This window comes from Chiloscyllium plagiosum, unplaced genomic scaffold (genome assembly GCF_037043375.1).
Source record: "Chiloscyllium plagiosum isolate Xiang-an unplaced genomic scaffold, Cpla_swu_hap1 HiC_scaffold_53X, whole genome shotgun sequence".
In the NCBI taxonomy this organism is placed as follows: Eukaryota; Metazoa; Chordata; class Chondrichthyes; order Orectolobiformes; family Hemiscylliidae; genus Chiloscyllium; species Chiloscyllium plagiosum.
Window position 1 is genome coordinate 24,149,042 of NW_028270191.1, and position 19,230 is coordinate 24,168,271.

At 48.1% G+C, this 19,230-nt stretch overlaps 1 protein-coding gene and 1 non-coding gene across 5 annotated transcripts in view; both read right to left on the reverse strand.

Annotated features, from left to right (window-relative positions):
- The window catches only part of LOC122543255 (aryl hydrocarbon receptor-like), a 126,637-nt gene that overhangs the window by 55,031 nt on the left and 52,376 nt on the right, over positions 1-19,230 (reverse strand). The gene's annotated exons all lie outside the window — the stretch shown is intronic.
- trnat-agu (transfer RNA threonine (anticodon AGU)) lies at positions 11,821-11,894 on the reverse strand. The gene has a single exon. It is a non-coding gene; the product is annotated as a tRNA-Thr (tRNA).

Here is a 19,230-nt window from a genome sequence, read left to right on the forward strand (position 1 = left end):
TCCGTTGTGTGCCCCCATTCCTGAATCGTAAGGATGCAAGTTGGGATCGTGCTCAGGAACGTTGCTGCAGACGGAAGGCGAGGGTTAGGGAGAGGGTGCTGAACAGTTCATTGTGGAGACAACACTGAGGTACAGCTCGAATGGTTTCAATCAGCTTGTGGGGTTTGGTCAGTCGGCAGATGTGTGTAGGGAGTGACACCTGTGAGGACAGGCTGTGTGGGAGTGTGTGTGTGCGTGGGAATGTGTGTGAATGTCTGTGTGTGTGTGTGTATGAGAATGAGTGTGGGGGATGTGTGTGGGGGGGGGCGGTGTGTGTGTCAGTGTGTGAGAGTGTGTGTAAATGTCTGTGTGTGTGAGAGTGAGTGTGCGTGTCTGTCTGTGTGGGAGTGTGTGTGAATGTCTGTGTGTGTGTGAGTGTGCGTGTGTGTGCATGTCTGTGTGTGTGAGAGTGAGTGTGCGTGTGTGTCTGTGTGGGTGTGTGTGTGTATGAGAATGAGTGTGGGGGGTGTGTGTGGGGGGGGTGGTGTGTGTGTCGGTGTGTGAGAGTGTGTGTGAATGTCTGTGTGTGTGTGAGTGTGCGTGTGTGTGCATGTCTGTGTGTGTGAGAGTGAGTGTGCGTGTAAACGTGAGTGTGTGCGTGTGAGAGAGTGAGTGTATGCGCGAGTGTGTGTTTGTGTGGGGGGTGTGTGTGTGAGAGACTGAGTGTGAGTGTGTGTGTGTGAGTGTGACAGTGTGTGTGTGTGACTGAGAGTGTGTGTGTGAGAGAGAGTGTGTGTGTGTGCGAGAGTGAGTGTATGCGTGAGTGTGTGTTTGTGTGGGTGTGTGAGAGAGTGAGTGAGTGTGTGTGTGAGTGTGTGTGTGGGAGTGTGAGAGTGTGTGTGTGAGAGAGTGTGTGTGCACGTATGTGTGTGTGTGCACGTGTGTGTGCACGTGCACGTGTGTGTGAGAGAGTGTGTATGCTCTTGTGCATGTGTGCGCGTGCACGTGTGTGTATGTGCGTGTGCATGCTCTTGTGTGAGTTTGAGTTAAACCTAGTCTCCTCCATGATTTTGTACACTCTTTTCTGCTCTTTGGGGAAGTGCTGGGAAGATTCGGTGAGCAATCTGTTGGAACTCTGTTATCGAACCCTCCTGAAGACCATGTCCTCGAGTAGGCCAGGCAGGGACACTACCCTGCCATGCCACAAGACCTCCCTTCATTCAGCCATGGGACACTGCTTGAAAACAGTGGCATCATGCTCCTTGGTGCCTCCCTTCCTTTCATTTTTGTGGGCATCACTGGCAAGGAGGGCAATGCCCACCTCTAGGTGCTGCTTGCTCTTGATCTCATCTTCACAATCGAGACTCTCTCTTTGGGGGATGGGTGGATTACAATTGGCAATGTGGGGGCAGATGTGCAGAATAAGGCTGGTGTGAACGGACTTGACTGGTGCTGGCAAATGCAGCATGGCAGGGGGCCTGGGAGGGGGGCTGCCAGCAGTGACTGGCATGGGACAGGCTAGATGCAGACCCCCCCACAGTGTGTCTGAGCCTCTGTGACAGTTACATTGCCAGAGCTCAGGCAGTTTCACTCTATAAATAGCCCAGTCGAATTGCCTGGAGTTGGAGAGCATGCCATTACCTTGCTGGGCAAAGAAGGATGCGTTTTTCCTGTGGCAGGTTTAAGTCTTTCATACCAAGCCAGCCTCAAATTCCCACTGTAGGGACTGTGGAATTAATCTCATTGTAACCCTTTTTAATATTCTGTTCAACAGTGCATGTGTACTGTAGCATCGCTGAATTCAGCTGTTGATATATCCCACGACAATTTCCTACCTGCAAATGGGGCTTATTTTGGGTGCGGCTTTGGTGGTAGAGCAAAGAGAAGGGCCATCTCACTTTGCGAAACCGTTGAGATTATTCAAATGGCAATTGTATCTCTCATTCTGTTCAAAAGCAGCTTCGATGACCATTACCCCAGGTCCTTACCTTTGCCTGTGTCATTCACATGACAGAACATATATTTGTATCCAGGAACGTCAAGCATGAATTCATGCTTTTGGGGTTTATCAGCTCCCTCCAACTCATGGGAGTCAGAAAAGCTGACAGAAATTGAACGCAGCCAACTAGAAATGGCCCCAGTGCCTGTTGAAACCCAATGGGATCTACCAAAACAAAACCACTGTGGATGCTGGAAATCAGAAACAAAACCTGAAATTGTTGGACACTCCTCATTTTGCAGTTCTTTGTACCCCCCCCCCACTCCCCACAACAAGTTGTTAGTTAGAAATAACCGTTTTTGTTACTCCAGTAGGGAATATCTGCCATCGGGTCATCGAGATGTACAGCACAGAAACAGACCCTTTGCTCCAACCCGTCCATGCCGACCAGATATCCTAAATTAATCTAGTCCCACCTGCCAGCACCCGGCCCATATCCCTCCAAACCCTTCCTATTCATATACCCATCCAAATGCCTCTTAAATATTGCAATTGTACCAGCCTCCGCCACATCCTCTGGCAGCTCATTCCATACACGTGCCACCTTGCGTGTGAAAAGGTTGCCCCTTAGGTCCCTTTTAAAGCTTTCCCCTCTCACCCTAAACCTATGGCCCTCATGTTCTGGACTCCCCCCCCCCCCCCCCCCACCCTGGGGGACAGACCTTGGCTATTCACTCTATCATGAGATTGACAATATCAGTTGGATTTTAAAAGTGTCATTCCACCAGCAATAACTTTTCAAAGTTCATTATTTCCGATCATTAAAGCTTCAAATCGCTAAGGTTTTCCTGCTTTGAACAAAGAGTAGGGTTAGTTTAACGCAGAATGATTTTGTAAAGCCTTTTTTGAAGATTGAACTGTAGACCACCCAGCATCTAGAGTGTCTGTCTGTGGATACACACTTGTATGATCTACACTCATCAACACAAATCCAACTGGCAAATCCAATTTGTCATTCCAAATCAGGGACTGACTTATGCAACAAAATGTTCAATTTGGCAGATTGTAACTCAGATATGTCAGCAGGGACCCGAGATCCAGCTTTAATTGTGGATTTGGCTACACTGAAACACAGAAACTCCAAAAGTCCTTACATTTTCCGTTATGTCTTTTTGGAGCCGAAGGTTACACTGCCTTGGACAGAGTGAGGAGGATAGATTGAAGACATTGGGACTGTTCTCCTTGGGGAGAAGGAGGCTGAGAGGGAGATCTGAGAGAGGGTTCCAACATCATGGGGGGAGGGGCTGGACAGAGTAGATCGGGAGAAACTGTTCCCACATGGAAAAGGGACAGGAACGAGAGGGACAGAGATTGAAAGGGATGAAGTGAGGGGGAGGTGAGGAAAACCTTTCTCCCCCAGCGAGTAGTTAGGGTCTGGAATGCACTGCCTGGGAATGTGGGGGAGGCAGGTTCCATTGAGGTATTCAAGATGGTTATTTGGGATGCAGAGATATGGGAACGGCAGGAGATTGGCAATAGGGATAGAACCAGTGCAGGCACAACAGGTCGAATGGCTTGTTCTGCGCTGTAACAGTTCAGTGATTGACAGGGATAACAGGGCCAAATGGCATCTATCTTTGATTCGATGAGACTGAAAACAGTGTTAATCAACCACGCAGAGAAGGTGAATACATACACTGAATATCGCCAGAGCCATTTTAACTTCTGCAGGCCACATTGCCACTGCCAGGGTTGAAGGCATAGAAAAGGTGTAGAAAAGATGTACCTGGATATTACCGGGACTGGAGAGTTTGAGTTGTAATGAGAGGCTGGATAGGCTGGGACTTTTTTCACTGGAGCCTAGAAAGCTGAGGCGAGGCCTTATAGAGGTTTATAAAATCATGAAGGGCATGGATAGGGTGAATAGCAAAGGTCTTTTCCCTGGGGTGGGGAAGTCCAAAAAAGAGGACATAATTTTAAGGTGACAAGGGGAAAATTTTAAAAGGGACCTGAGGGGCAATTTTCTTTCACACAGAGGGTGGTTCGTGTGTGGAATGAATTGCCAGAGGAAGCAGTGAATGCAGGTACAGTTATAACATTTAAAAGATATTTGGACAGGTACTTGAATAGGAAAGGGTTTGGGGCATTATAGGCCTAGTTTAGTTGGCGAAGCCGGGTTGGCATAGACGCGTTGGGCTGAAGGGTCGTTTCCATGCTGTGTGAGTCTATGTTGGTTCTTGTTCAATCCCATAGACAAGAATTGTTTTCAAATAGTTGTGATAGAATAGGGAAACCCTGAGTCAGCCATCATGCCTGAATCAAACATTGTTTTCTTTCAAGAGCAGCACTGGCCCCCATACTGTAGGAGGTGTCTCACCCATCTCTCTTCCAGCTTCCGGTTAATATTGAATAGCGTGATAAACTGGTGTGTGGTTAAGCCTGAGGTTTTCCCCTGGCTTCAGCAATCACAGCTACTTAGTATCGGCATGACAAGGCTGAACTTTAGTCGTTATTTTTTGTGGTAAAACCAGGACATAGCCCCATGACTCACCAGAAAAGAAAAATTCACTTTTCACTCTGAAATCTAGTAAAACTTAGAAGTGCAGATAATGGAAATTTCTGCATCGCGTGACAGCTATTGAGTCACAGTTAACTCCCTTCTGCTGTCGGAAATATTCCTCAATCTTTCTGTTTCTAAAGAAAAAAACTTCTAACCAGACTCATTCATGTAATAACCTTTCTTCGTGTTTGGAGGCCATACATGGTGAATATCTTGGGCCTGTTGCCAGTAGAGGCCTCTGAAGCTTGCTCTTCATCTTTCGCTTGGCAACAGGCCCCATTACAACCGCTAAATGACAAAGAACAATCAGGGCCAATGCGTACTCGAGAGGCTGGCGTTTGGGCCCCGATCAAGGCCGGGTGTTAAACTTAGCACCAATAGCTGGCTCTCCAGTTCTGTAGCCTTTATCCCATGTGAGGTTAGGCCATTCAAGCTAGCTGCTCAATCCAATGAAGGCCTATTTCCCTCCAGGTTCCCAAGGGTAACAGTGGGCGACAGCATCGTGGAGGAAGCTTTCCAACAGTGCAAAGGGTGGTCTTTTAAGTAGGCCTCAAAGCACTCCTAGCATGTCTGGGTGTATGAGCAACTGCAGGCTGTGCTGTGGACACCCACCTCATGGTGGTGGCTAGTCTGCAGAGGTTTATTTTTAAGCTAACGTTTGAAAATGTTGAGTGGTTTTATTTTATTCTTTCATGGGATGTGGGGATCCAGCATCTGTTGCACATGCCTAATTACCCATGAACTGAGAGGCTTGCTGGGCCATTTCAGAGGGTGATTACGAGTCAACCACATTGCTGTGGCTCAGGAGTCACATGTAAGCTGGATCAGGTAATGATGACAGATTTCTTTCACTAAAGAATGGGGTTTTACAACAATTTATGATTGTTGCCATGGTCACCATGACTGAGATTAGCTTTCAGTTCTGGATTTTTTATTCACTGAACTCAAACTCCACCAGCTGCTGTAATGGGGCTTAAATCCCTGTCCCGATGGCATTAACCTGGGCATCTAGGCCACCCGCCCGTCACATGACCACTTGATCATCATCGCCCCTAAACGGAGCCTCCATTTTGAAGTGCTGTCATCCTCATTTATCTGTGGCACCCTGCTGCTTTGTGTAAACTGGAAGGCCTCTGATTGGGCTGTAGCTTCAATAGCTTGCCTGTTGACTTTATTTGGATGGTAAGCCTGCCCGCTGGCCACTAATTGGCATGGAAAATCCCGAGTGACTGCCCATGGCACAGGTTAGAACCCCGCTGGTATAATCTTACCCAACCTCTCCACCACCATTCTTGTAGCATCATCTGTAGTCCTTCAAGTCAGACTTGGATGTGTGACTCAAAGCAGGGGCCTGAATTTTGATGACCTCAGGGGAGGAGGGGAGGGGGCAAACCTTCCAGTCTTCTTTCCTGAATTAAGCTGACTTCATTCACTTTTCCACCTCTTCCCAGAGATCACATGACTCTGGGTAGGAGGGTATATGGTGTGCTCAATAAGGGCAAGCTCTCCATCATTTTCAGTGCATGCTCTGGAAAAACAGTCCAATGTTTCACTGAAGCAAAATGGCTGCCAGTCTGTCAAATTCAAACTCCACCAGCTGCACCATTTTCACCAGAGATTTGACAGACTCCCAGACAACTGTTTCTTTTCTGTTCCAGTTCATCTTTTCTCACTCATTCCACTGGGAAACCTGGTTCCCCACATCTATACCTGAAGAGACAACTCAGCAGAACAAGTGATGAGGTAAGGTTTGTTCCCACTGAGCCTTTTACAGAAAGCAGTTTTTGGTACCTGGTTTTGCTCTTTCCACTCCTTCCAGACCAATCATTTTCATTTTGCACTTGCCCAATTGCCATCCTTCAACAGTACCTTTCAAACCCCAGAAGGACAAGGGCAGCAGCTACACGGGAACACCACCCCCTGCAAGTTCCTCTCCAAGCCACTCACCATCCTGACCCTCACTGTTCCTTCAGTGTCGCTGGGTCAAAATCCTGGCATTCCCTCCCTAAAGGGCATTGTGGGTCAACCCACAGCAGGTGGACTGCAGCGGTTCAAGAAGGCAGCTCACCCTAACCTGCTCAAGGGGCAACTAGGGATGGGGCAATAGATACTGGGCCCAGCCAGCGACACCTACATCCCCATGAAAGCATCAAAGCCAAAATCATCCTATTCTTATATAAGCTCTCCTGCCTACCACACTCTTACACTTGTGATAATCCTAATCTGAACCTTTCTGTTTACCATCCCCACAGCCACTCACTTCCACCTAACATTTCCTCTCCCTCTGCCCTTGTCTAAAACCTGCCAAATCCCTTAGCTTGTTGCCATGCTGACGAAGGGCCATCGAGTGGAAACATTATATCGGTTTCTCGCTAAATTGGTGCTGACCAGTCTGCTGAGTATTTCTAGCATTTTCTGTTCTCAGTTTTGGATTTTTAGTGTCTGACCCATTTTGCTTTTGGAGTAATGGAGATTAATAGGGCAGGCCGGAATAGGAATAATGGTGGCAACAGGATAATGGAATACTCTTCCAGTACACTGTACTGTCGAGGGGAATGGGCGACCTATCTGCATTCGTGTTTATTGATGACTAAAGGACCAGGCTGCACCAGCAGAACAGACAAGAGAACAAAACAAATAGCACTGATTACAACTTGTCCCTTTATTTCTGTTCCAACAACGGGACACAGACCTCCACCTTACTGTATTTGAGTAGGACCTCTGCTTTCTTCCAAACAGACGACTGAATTGACAAAGGAGCAGCGCTCCAGAAGCTTGTCAACTCAATTAAACCCATCGGACTATAACTGGTGTCGCGTGACTTCTGACCTTGTCCACCCCCAGTCCAACACCGGGATGACTAATCGATTACTAGACTTAGATTAGGAATATGGCATACTTCATGAAAAAACGTTAACGAGCAAACTATTAAGCTTGTTCAAAACCAAATCACAGACTCACTGAAGTGGTACAGTGCAGATAGAGGCCATTCAGCCCATCGTATCTGCACCAGCTTGTTAAATGAGCATCATTGCCTCGTGCCCATCTCCTGGTTTATCCCCATAGCCTTGCACATTATTTTTATCTGAATAAATAATATCATAATCATCTAATACCTGATCCAATGTTCCGAGGGCTAAAGGGATTAAAGGGGATGGGGGAGAAAGTGGGAACAGGAGAATGAGTTGGATGATCAGCTGGGATCAGATTGGGTGGGGGAAACAGGGTCAAAGGGCCAAATGGCTTCCTCCTGCTCCCAGTTTCTGTGTCCCGTGTGAATGCCTCAATGGAACCTGCCTCCCCCACATTCCCAGGCAGTACATTCCAGACCCTAACTACTTGCTGGGGGAGAAAGGTTTTCCTCACCTCCCCCTCACTTCATCCCCTTCAATCTCTGTCCCTCTCGTTCCTGTTCCTTTTCCATGTGGGAACAGCTTCTCCCGATCTACTCTGTCCAGCCCCTCCCCCCATGATATTGAAACCCTCTCTCAGATCTCCCTCTCAGCCTTCTTCTCTCCCGGGAGAACAGTCCCAACTTTTATAGGTGTGCCATCGAGAGCATTCTGTCTGGATGTATCACTACCTGGTATGGCAGCTGTACCATTCAAGATCGGAGACGGTTACAGAGAGTGGTGAACCCGGCCCAGACAATCACAAAGGCCAATCTCCCATCTATAGAATCCATCTACCAGGCCCGCTGTCAAGGAAAGGCCGCCAGCATTCTCAAAGATCCATCCCACCCCGGCAATGTTTTTCTACAACCTCTACCATCGGGGAGAAGGTACAGAAGCCTGAACACACACACCAGCCGGTTTCGAAACAGTTACTACCCTACTGTTGTTAGAATACTGAATGGACTCACAAACTCTTAACGTTCACCTGTACCTGTGTTTTGTTTTTTGCCGCTGTTTACCTATTATTTACTTATCTATGCTACTTAACTATGTGACCTGCCTGTATTGCTCGCAAGACAAAGCTTTTCACTGTGTCTCGGTACACGTGACAATAAATTCAATTCAATTCAATCTCTCCTCCTCACTAAAGTTTCTCATCCCTGGAACCATTCTGGTAAATCCCTTCTGCCCTCTCCCTCTCCAATGTGTTCACATCTTTCCTATAGTGTGAGGCCCACAACTGGACACAATCCTCCAATCGGCAGTACGTTTGTAAGGCATACTCCATCTTATGGGGGAGGGGGGGCACACAAAACACAAACGCATGAAGTAAATAAGGCCAGGCACGTGGAGTTGGCACAGGTTCTGCTGCTGAAGGTGTTTACCTGTTAGCAGACTTGATTTGTTAGACTTGCTATTTTATAAACTCAGCTTTATTAATAGGGACATAGAGAACAAGAGCTGGGAGGTGATGTTGAACTTGTACAAGACCCTTGTTAGACCTCAGCTGGAGGGTTGGACCCAGTGTCTCCACTGAGGCTCAACCATTGTTCTTCACAATTGGTTTTCGTACCAACACTCCCACTTAGCCCACGAAGGTCAGTGTGAAACTGGCTGTGCCAATTCATTCAGTTGAAAACCATACAACACCAGGTTATGGTCCAACAGGTTTATTTGAAATCACAAGCTTTCGGAACGCTGCTCCTTCTTCAGGTAGCGAGGGGTACCATCAGGAGTTTGAGTTGAGTCACTCTCGAAAGTTCCCCCTGCCCCCTGGTGAGTCACTGGGCCCGTGCTGTCGACAGCTGAGGAACTAACGACAGGGGCTAATTCGGGGCATGAAACCGCCCCCCCGCCCCTCCCCATCCCAGACACAGACAGACCGCCAAGTCCAAACAGGCAAGGCTAAGGAAAGGGTGTCTTCCAAAGTTAGGAAATGCAATGCAAACCGACAAGAGAAACCAAAGTCATGGAGCAAGATCAACTGTGACCCAGGCTTCAACAGCTTATTCAGTTTGGATACAAGTCCAAACTTCAACACAAAAGGAGCAGTCACACTCCAACGGAGTCAAAAATGCAATGGCCAATCTCAAGTCTTTTTCGTCCAGTGGTATTCCCATCTTTTCTTGTTCATTCTTTCATGGGACATGGGCACCCCCTGGCTGGGCCAGCCATTACTGCCCTGTCCCTAGTTGCCCCCTTGAGAAGGTGGGGGTGAGCTGCCTTCTTGAACCACTGCAGTCCATGTGCTGTAGGTTGACCCACAATGCCCCTAGGGAGGGAATTTCAGGATTCTGACCCAGTGACAGTGAAGGAATGGCGATATATTTCCATGTCAGGATGGTGGTGGCTTGGAGGGGAACTTGCAGGGGGTGGTGTTCCCATGTATCTGCTGCCCTTGTCCTTCGAGATGGAAGTGGTCCTGGGTTTGGAAGGTGCTGCCTGAGGATCTTTGGTGAATCTCTGCAGTGCACCTTGTAGATAGTACACACTGCTGCTACTGAGTGTCGGTTGGGGAGTGGATGTTTGTGGATGTGGTGCCAATCAAACGGGGGCTGCTTTGTCCTGGATGGTGGCCAGCTTCTTGAGTGTTGTTGGAGCTGCCCCCATCCAGGCAAGTGGGCTGTATTCCATCACACTCCTGACTTGGGCCTTGTAGAAGGTGGACACGCTTTGGAGAGTCAGGAGGCGAGTTAATCACTCAGGATGCCTAGCCTCTGACCTGCAGCCAATGTGTCTATGTGGTGATTCCAGCTCAGTTTCTGGTCAATGGTACGTTGATAGTAGTAGGAGGGGGGTCGGTGATGGTAACATCATTGAACATCAAGTGAGTGCAGGATGTCGAAGATTTGATTCTGCCTTTGTTGAGTGAAGTGGAGAATTTCTGACAAACCGTTGATGCAGATATGCTATCTTCTGTTCTTTGGTGTGGTTACTACAATAAAGTAGCTGGTAGTCAAGGTGACATATGCCAGGCCTCTGACAGTTTCCAGGATGTTGTGGTGAGATAGCTGCCAAAGTAACTGGCACGAGCTCTGAGCAATTGATTTCTTTGCCCCTCTGTCGGAAACTCTGCCTGAGGAAGCCTGTTCACTCCTGTTTTGATGCGGGCCCACAGATGAGGTGATCCATCAAAGTAGGGCAGGGACATTCTACAACTGGCAACTCCATTCGTTTGATTTGATTTGATTATTTGTACCTCAGTACAGTGAAAAGTTTTGTTTTGCGTGCAGATCATACCGCACAAAGATGGTAGGATGAGAGAACTGAGCGAGGAATACAAATTTACAGCTGGGAGAAAAGCAAGGTCAACAGCAGATTTGAAAATGGAAGTTCTGAGTAATGGGTTAAAAGGTTCAATTCTCTTCTGAATCGTTTCACGCCTCACATTTTGCTCTTTCTATTTTTGAACGTGAACCTCTCTTCAGAACGTTGCGTCCAAGTGATTTTAAAAAAGGAACCTGCTTGGGTAAAGACCAGATGGTAGTGAGGTCAAAGGTCACCAAACTGAATCAGGGATGTGCCAAATGGCTTGGGTGGGGGGCGTAGTTTTTGAAATGCAGGTGGACTTCATGGGGCTTCACTCAGCCAAACTCACTGTAAACATCTGTCGCCCATGGGGGTCACGATGCAGCCTCATTCAGCTCATCTTCCGTTAAGTCAAGGACAAAGCAATCCACTTGGTTGGCACTCCATCCGGTGCCCTCAACATTCACTCCCTGCCCCCTAAATGCATTGTGCAGTGGGCTGCACCAACTCGCAGATAGCATGCAGCAACTCACCAGGGTTCCTGAGACAGCACCTTCCAAACCCACCACCAACAGGACAAGAGGCGCACGGGCACACTACCGACTGCACGTTCCCCTCCAAACCCCACATGTCCTGGTTCTGAAGAAGTGTCACACCTGATCAAAAGATGAACACCGTTTCTCTCTCTCCACAGATGCTGCCAAACCTGCAAAATTTCTCCAACTGGGTCAAAGTTATGGAACTCCCGAGACTTCACCAGTTTCCTCACTTGCCCTTCCCCCCACCTTACCCCAGTTCCAACCTTCCAGCTCAGCACCGTCCTCATGACCTGTCCCACCTGTCTGTCTCCCTTCCCACCTATCAGCTCCACCCTCCTCTCCGACCTATCACCTTCACCCCCACCTGTGCTCTCAGCTACCTTCCCCCAGCCCCACCCCCTCCCATTTATCTCTCCACCCCCGAGGCTCCCAGCCTCATTCCTGATGAAGGGCTTTTGCCCGAAACGTTTATTTTCCTGCTTCTCGGATGCTGCCTGACGTACTGTGCTTTTCCAGCACCACTCTAATCTCCCTCCCTAACAGCACTGTGGGTGTACCTACAGCACATGGACACAGGGAGTGGTTGACGTGAATAACATAGATACGTTGAAGGGGAAACTAGACAAGGATTATGATGGGGGGAGGGGGGCATGGATAAGGTAAATAATGTGGGAATTGAACCCACAACCTTGGCATTACTAGCACCACGCTTTAACCAACTGAGCTAACCAACCCTCCAACTCGCACCACCCTCTTGAACTGTCCTACCTGTCCATCTTCCTTCCTATCTATCCCCTCCAGCCTCCCCTCCAAGCTATCACCATCACCCCGCCAACCTTCGTCTGCCTATCGCCGTTCCAGCTACCTTCCCCCCCATCCCCACCTTGCCTCCCATTTATCTCCCAGTCCCCTTCCCCAACATTCTGATGAAGGGCTTATGCCCAAAACGTCGATTCTCCTGCCCCTCGAATGCTGCCTGACCGGCTGTGCTTTTCCAGCAACACACTATCTCGACAAGGATTGCAACGGAGAAGGAAAAGGGAGGGTTGTAATGAGAGATATAGATGAGGAGAAGCTGGAATGAACTGCGATAATTCACAATTTGGACCAATCGGTCCGAATATGTATTAAGTCGACAGCTCACAACCACCTTCACAAGAGCAGTTAAGGAAGCTGCCTTTCTTTAAGTACATGACCTGATCACTCGGCGATGGTTGATGGATCCCAAACAAACTGATATCCCTGATCGCGTTAGGAGGATACAAAAGGCTACCAAGGTGAGGGAAGAGACTCCATGCAATTGGATTCCACACTGGTGGGTGTCTGACAGCAATATCAGCACCATCTCAGTGGATCACTTGCCCTTTTGCGAAATGAGAATCACAGAATTTTCAGTCAGGAGGAGACCACTCCAAATCACTCCCACTCATTTATTTTCCACGTAATTGTTCGTGCCGATTAATTTGCCGAAATCAAGCTCAATTCAGGTCAAAATTTCGAAAGGTCACTGATGGTGCCAACTCAAGATGACGCCTCAGATTACAAGTATTACAAAATACTTACAGCATAGAAAGAGGCCATTCAGCCCAACGGGTCCATGCTATGATTCTGCTCCAAGCCGAGAGCCCAGACTCGGATAAAAAGGATTGTGGGTGAGTTTGCTTACATAGTGACAGGGAACTTGGCTAAAACCTTCAGGTGGTTCCAATAAGTGTGTTTTTCTGTGATTGCTGTTGCCAGTCTCTCAGAGTTTGTTTGCACGGGATTAAAAGGAGTCCAGTGATTAAGGTTGCTGCTGTTGACACTTTAACGGTCTGGTTGATCAATACTTTTCGAGGTTTGTGTCTTTGATTTCAAAGATTATGAACGTTTGTGTTTCACCTTATTGTTACCATTAGTGTTCATTGGTTCTGTATACAACGTATACTCAGTGAATGGGCATTGGAAGGGCTGTGTGTTGGCACTGGAGGGTATGAAGGTGGTGGGTTGAGGACATGAGTTGGCAAGGGGGCTGTTAAAGACCACAGGGGTGGCTGACATGAGGGCTGGAAGGGGCCATGAGAGTGGGTGGCAGGTATGGGTTGACAGGGAGTTGTTATGGGAGCATGGGGAGCGGATGGGGTGTGGGGAGTGAAGGATAGAAGGCTTAAAACATCCCAGAGAATGGCACCGTGCTCAGTATGCCTTTGCTGCTGCCAATCTATTACCCAAAGGCAACTCGTGCTTTTCGCAGTCTGGGTATGAGTCTTCCTTGATGTAAGACTTTGCAGTTATGAAATGGTTCAGTATCGTTGGATTTTAAAGACATATCCTGTGACATTTGTCAAGTGGGTCTCAGTGAAAAATTGGGCATGGCTTTAGCTGGGCACTTTGGTACTGTAAATAAGTTCCTAACCACGTGACAGAATGAATTGACATTGATTCTAGTGAAGCCAAAGACATTTATTAAAGTTTGTCTCAACAAACATTGATGGAAAGCATTACAGATGGGGGGGTCTGGGGGTGTTCAACACTGAGCGAATTACTGAGCATGAGAACACTTGTTTCAAATGAGGGAAAGGTTGATACAAAACTTGCTTTACATGACTCCAGAACATGAATATATAACAAGAAGGTGCCACTGCCTCAATACTGAACAATACTGCATACCTCTCCAAGGGATTCATTCCAGCAGAATTCGTTTTAAATGGATTCTTTTATGGGAGGTGGTTAACATGCGTGAGGCCAACATTTACTGCCCATCACAATTCACCCTTGAACTGAGGGGCTCGCTCAGCCCTTTCAGAGTCAGTCACATCACCGGGGGTCTGGAGTCACGCGGAGGCCTGACTAGGTAACAACAGCAGATTTCCCCTCCCTGAGAAGGCCACCAGGGAACCAGATTTTTTATTTTGCAAATGGCAACCCATGATAGCTTTATGGCCACCATTACCACGACTAACTTTCACTTTTTAAAAATTCACTTGTGGGAGTGTGGGTGTCACTGGCTGGGCCCAGGATTTATTGCCCCCGTCGCTAGTTGCCCCCTTGAGAAGGTGGGGGTGAGCTGCCTTGTTGAACTGCTGCAGTCCATGTGCTGTAGGTAGACCCACAATGCCCTTAGGGAGGGAATTCCAGGATTTTGACCCAGTGACACTGAAGGAACGGCGACAGATTTCCAGGATGGTGAGTGGCTTGGAGGGGAACTTGCAGGGGGTGGGGTTCCCATGTACCTGCTGCCCTTGTCCTTCTAGATGGAAATGGTCCTGGGCTTGGAAGGTGCTGCCTGAGGATCTTTGGTGAATTTTGGCAGTGTATCTTGTAGATAGTACACACTGCTGCTACTGAGCGTCGGTGGGGGGGGGGGGGGGGGGGGAGTGAATATTTGTGGATGTGATGCCAATCCAGCGGGAGCTGCTTTGTTCTGGATGGTGTCGAGCTTCTTGAGTGTTGTTGGAGCTGCCCCCATCCAGGCAAGTGGGGAGTATCCCATCACACTCCTGAGTTGGGCCTTGTAGATGGTGGGACAGGGTCGAGAGTGTGGTGCTGGAGAAGCACAGCAGGTCAGGCAGCATCTGAGGAGCAGGGGAGTCGACGTTTCAGGCAAAAGCCCTTCATCAGGAGGGCTATCTCCTGCTCCTGCGATGCTGCCTGACCTGCTGTGCTTTTCCAGCACCACACTCTCAACTCTGATCTCCAGCATCTGCAGTCATAACTTTCTCCTGGATGGTGGAGAGGCTGTGGGAAGTCAGGAGGTGAGTTACTCACCTCTGTATTCCTAGCCTCTGAGCTGCTCTTGTAGCCACTGTTTCTGTATTGAGGCCAGTTGAGTTTCTGGTCAGTGCTAATGATATGGAGGGGGATGTATTGATTGAATTTAAATTCTATCAGCTGCCATTGGTGGAAAGAGGGGCCCTTTTGATGGATTATTAAGCCAGTGACATTACCGTTCTGTTACAGGGCCCTGGAGGGAGAGCAGGCATAGTTAGGCTGCTGCTACAGAGCAGTTTGGTTGGACCTTCTGAACTTCACACAATGATTTCCCTCGAGTGGGGTACCAGAGGGTAGGACAACCACAGCCCAGAGCTGTTGTCAGGATAGGGGGTAAACAAAGGATGGGAAGGCCTAGGAAGCGGCGCAGAAAAGATTTCCGAGAGAGGGATATGGGCCAAGTGCTGGCAAATGGGGATTAGATTAGGTTAGGCTACCTGGTCAGCATGGACGAGTTGGACCGAAGGGTCTATTTCTGTGCTATACGTCTCTATGAGCACGTGCAGCGGTGAGGATTGGAAAAGCTGGCAAGAGAAGATTCAAGCAGAGATTTTGGAGAGGTGTTCAAAACCATGAGGGGTCTGAACAGAGTGGATAGTGAGAAATTGTTCCTAATTGACGGAAAGATTGAGAAGCAGAGGGACACAGATTTGAAGTGATCGATTGACAGACCAGAGAGGACATGAGCAAACCTTTTCTGCACTGCCTTTCGAGAACGACAGAGGCAGAGTCTATCAGGGTTTCTAAAGGAGGAAAGCTTTCCTGGTCTCTCTCTCTCACACATACACACGTACACACCAACCAGGTAGGCCCCAGGTTTGACAGAGCTAAATTTACTGAGATGGCCCTGAGGAAATTTGTCAGTCCCACTAACTCCGTGCTTGAGGTGAGAGCAAATAAGTCAGGTCAAGTTCCCGATTACAATCGCCCGATTACAACAATTCCTGCTGAAGTTGTGCGTGGGTAGTTGTTGGGCAACTTAGAGGCAAAACAAAACCAGCTGAAACAAATAGGGAAAGGCACACAACTAAATGCTGGAGATAATCTGTCACAAGATATCACTGATGAACTCTATCAGCACAAACAAATTGGCCCCTACATTCCTCAAGCTGCCATTAACAATCGCTGGCAGCCATCCAAAGCAGGCTTTGGCACGAAAGGCTAAATAATACCGACTGAAAAAATGGGGAGTCCAGTTTGAAGCAAATCTTTCCAACCAACCAGACAGAATGGATGTGAGAAACAGGGAACAGTGAGGAACCCCAGATAGACCACACAGTGTCACATAGGGGGGCAGGAGCTCCCAGAAACAAGCTTACACGCTCTCACACACACACACACACACACACACTCTCTCACACACACAAATACACACTCAGTCACACACACACACACTCTCTCACACACACAAATACACACTCACTCTCACACACACACACACACTCACACACACACACTCTCTCACACACACAAATACATACTCACTCTCACACACACAAATACATACTCACTCTCACACACACACACACTCTCACACACACAAATACACACTCACTCTCACACACACACACACTCTCACACACACAAATACACACTCACTCTCACACACACACAAATACACACTCACTCACACACACACACAAATACACACTCACTCACACACACACACTCTCACACACACACTCTCACACACACAAATACATACTCACTCTCACACACACACACACACTCTCTCACACACAAATACACACTCACTCTCACACAGACACACACACACACAAATACACACACACAAATACACACTCACTCTCACACAGACACACACACACACAAATACACACACACACACTCTCACACACACAAATACACACCCACACAAATACACACACACACACACTCTCACACACACAAATACACACTCACTCACACACAAATACACACTCACTCACACACACACGCTCTCACACACACACAAATACACACTCACTCACACACACTCTCTCACACACAAATACACACTCACGCACACACACTCTCTCACACACAAATACACACTCACGCACACACGCTCTCTCACACACACACACGCTCTCACACACACACACACACACACGCTCTCACACACACACTCACACACACACACACTCTCACACACACAAATACACACTCACTCTCACACACAAATACACACTCACTCACACACACAAATACACACTCACTCTCACACACAAATACACACTCACTCACACAAATACACACTCTCTCACACACACACACGCTCTCACACACACACAAATATACACTCACTCTCACACACACACGCTCTCTCACACACACAAATACACACTCACTCACACACACACACGCTCTCTCACACACACAAATACACACTCACTCTCTCACACACACGATCTCTCTCACACACACACAAATACACACTCACTCTCTCACACACACGATCTCTCTCACACACACACACACACGCTCTCTCACACACACGCACGCTCTCTCACACACACAAATACACACTCACTCTCACACACAGACACGATCTCTCACACACAAATACACACTCACTCACACTCACTTTCTCACACACACAGAGACACGCTCTCTCACGCACAAATACACATTCACTCTCACACACACAAGTACACACACTCAGTCACACGCACACACGCTTTCTCACACACACAGAGACACACTCACTCACACACACAAATACACACTCACTCTCACATGCACAGACACGCTCTCTCACACACACAAATACACACTCACACATGCTTTCTCACACACACAGAGACACGCTCTCTCACACACACAAATACACACTCACTCTCACACAGACACGCTCTCTCACACACACAGAGACATACTCACACACACACACACAGACACGCTCTCTCACACAGAGACACGCTCTCTCTCACACACACAGACACGCTCTCTCACACAGAGACACGCTCTCACACACACACACGCTCTCACACACACACACACACAGACACGCTCTCACACACACACGCTCTCACACACACACACTCTCACACACACAAATACACACTCACTCTCACACATACACAGACACGCTCTCTCTCACACACTCACGCTCTCACACACACACACTCTCACACACACAAATACACACTCACTCTCACACATACACAGACACGCTCTCTCTCACACACTCACGCTCTCTCTCGCACACACACACGCTCTCTCACACACACAAATATACACACTCACACACAGACACGCTCTCACACACACAGACACACTCTCACACACACAAATACACACTCACTCTCACAAATACACACTCACTCTCACACATACACAGACACGCTCTCTCACACACACTCACGCTCTCTCTCGCACACACACACGCTCTCTCACACACACAAATATACACACTCTCACACACAGACACGCTCTCACACACACAGACACACTCTCACACACACAGACACACTCTCACACACACAAATACACACACACACACAAATACACACTCACTCTCACACACACAGACACACTCTCTCACACACACAGACACACTCTCACACACACAAATACACACTCACTCACACACACACACACATAGACACACTCTCTCTCACACACACAGACATGTTCTCTCACACAAACATGCTCTCTCACACACACCAATACACACTCACTCTCACACACATACACTCTCTTGCACACTTCCACACACACACACTCTCTCTCTCACACTCCAACACACACACACATTCCCACATATACACACACACACTCTCTTTCTCACACTCACACATACACACACACTCTCTCACACTCACACATACACACACACACACTCTCTCTCTCACAGACACACACACTCCCACATACACACACATGGACACTCTCACACATACACTCTCCCATACACACACACACAATCAATCACTCTCTCACACACAAACTCTCACACTCTCTCTCATTTACACACAAACATGCTCTCGCATACTCTCTCTCATACACACACACTCTTGCTTACACACACACATACACTCTCTCACACACAGTCACAAACACACATACACTCTCTCTCACACACACATATACACATTCCCTCTCTCACTCTCTCTCTCACACGCACACATGCACTCTCTCTCACGCAGACACTCACACACACACACACTTTCTCACACTTCCATACACACACACACACACGTTCTCTCTCTCTCACTCGCCCCCATACACACTCTCTATCTCTCTCACACACACCCACACACACTCTCACACACTCCCACACACACATATACTCTCTCCCCCACACACACATGCACA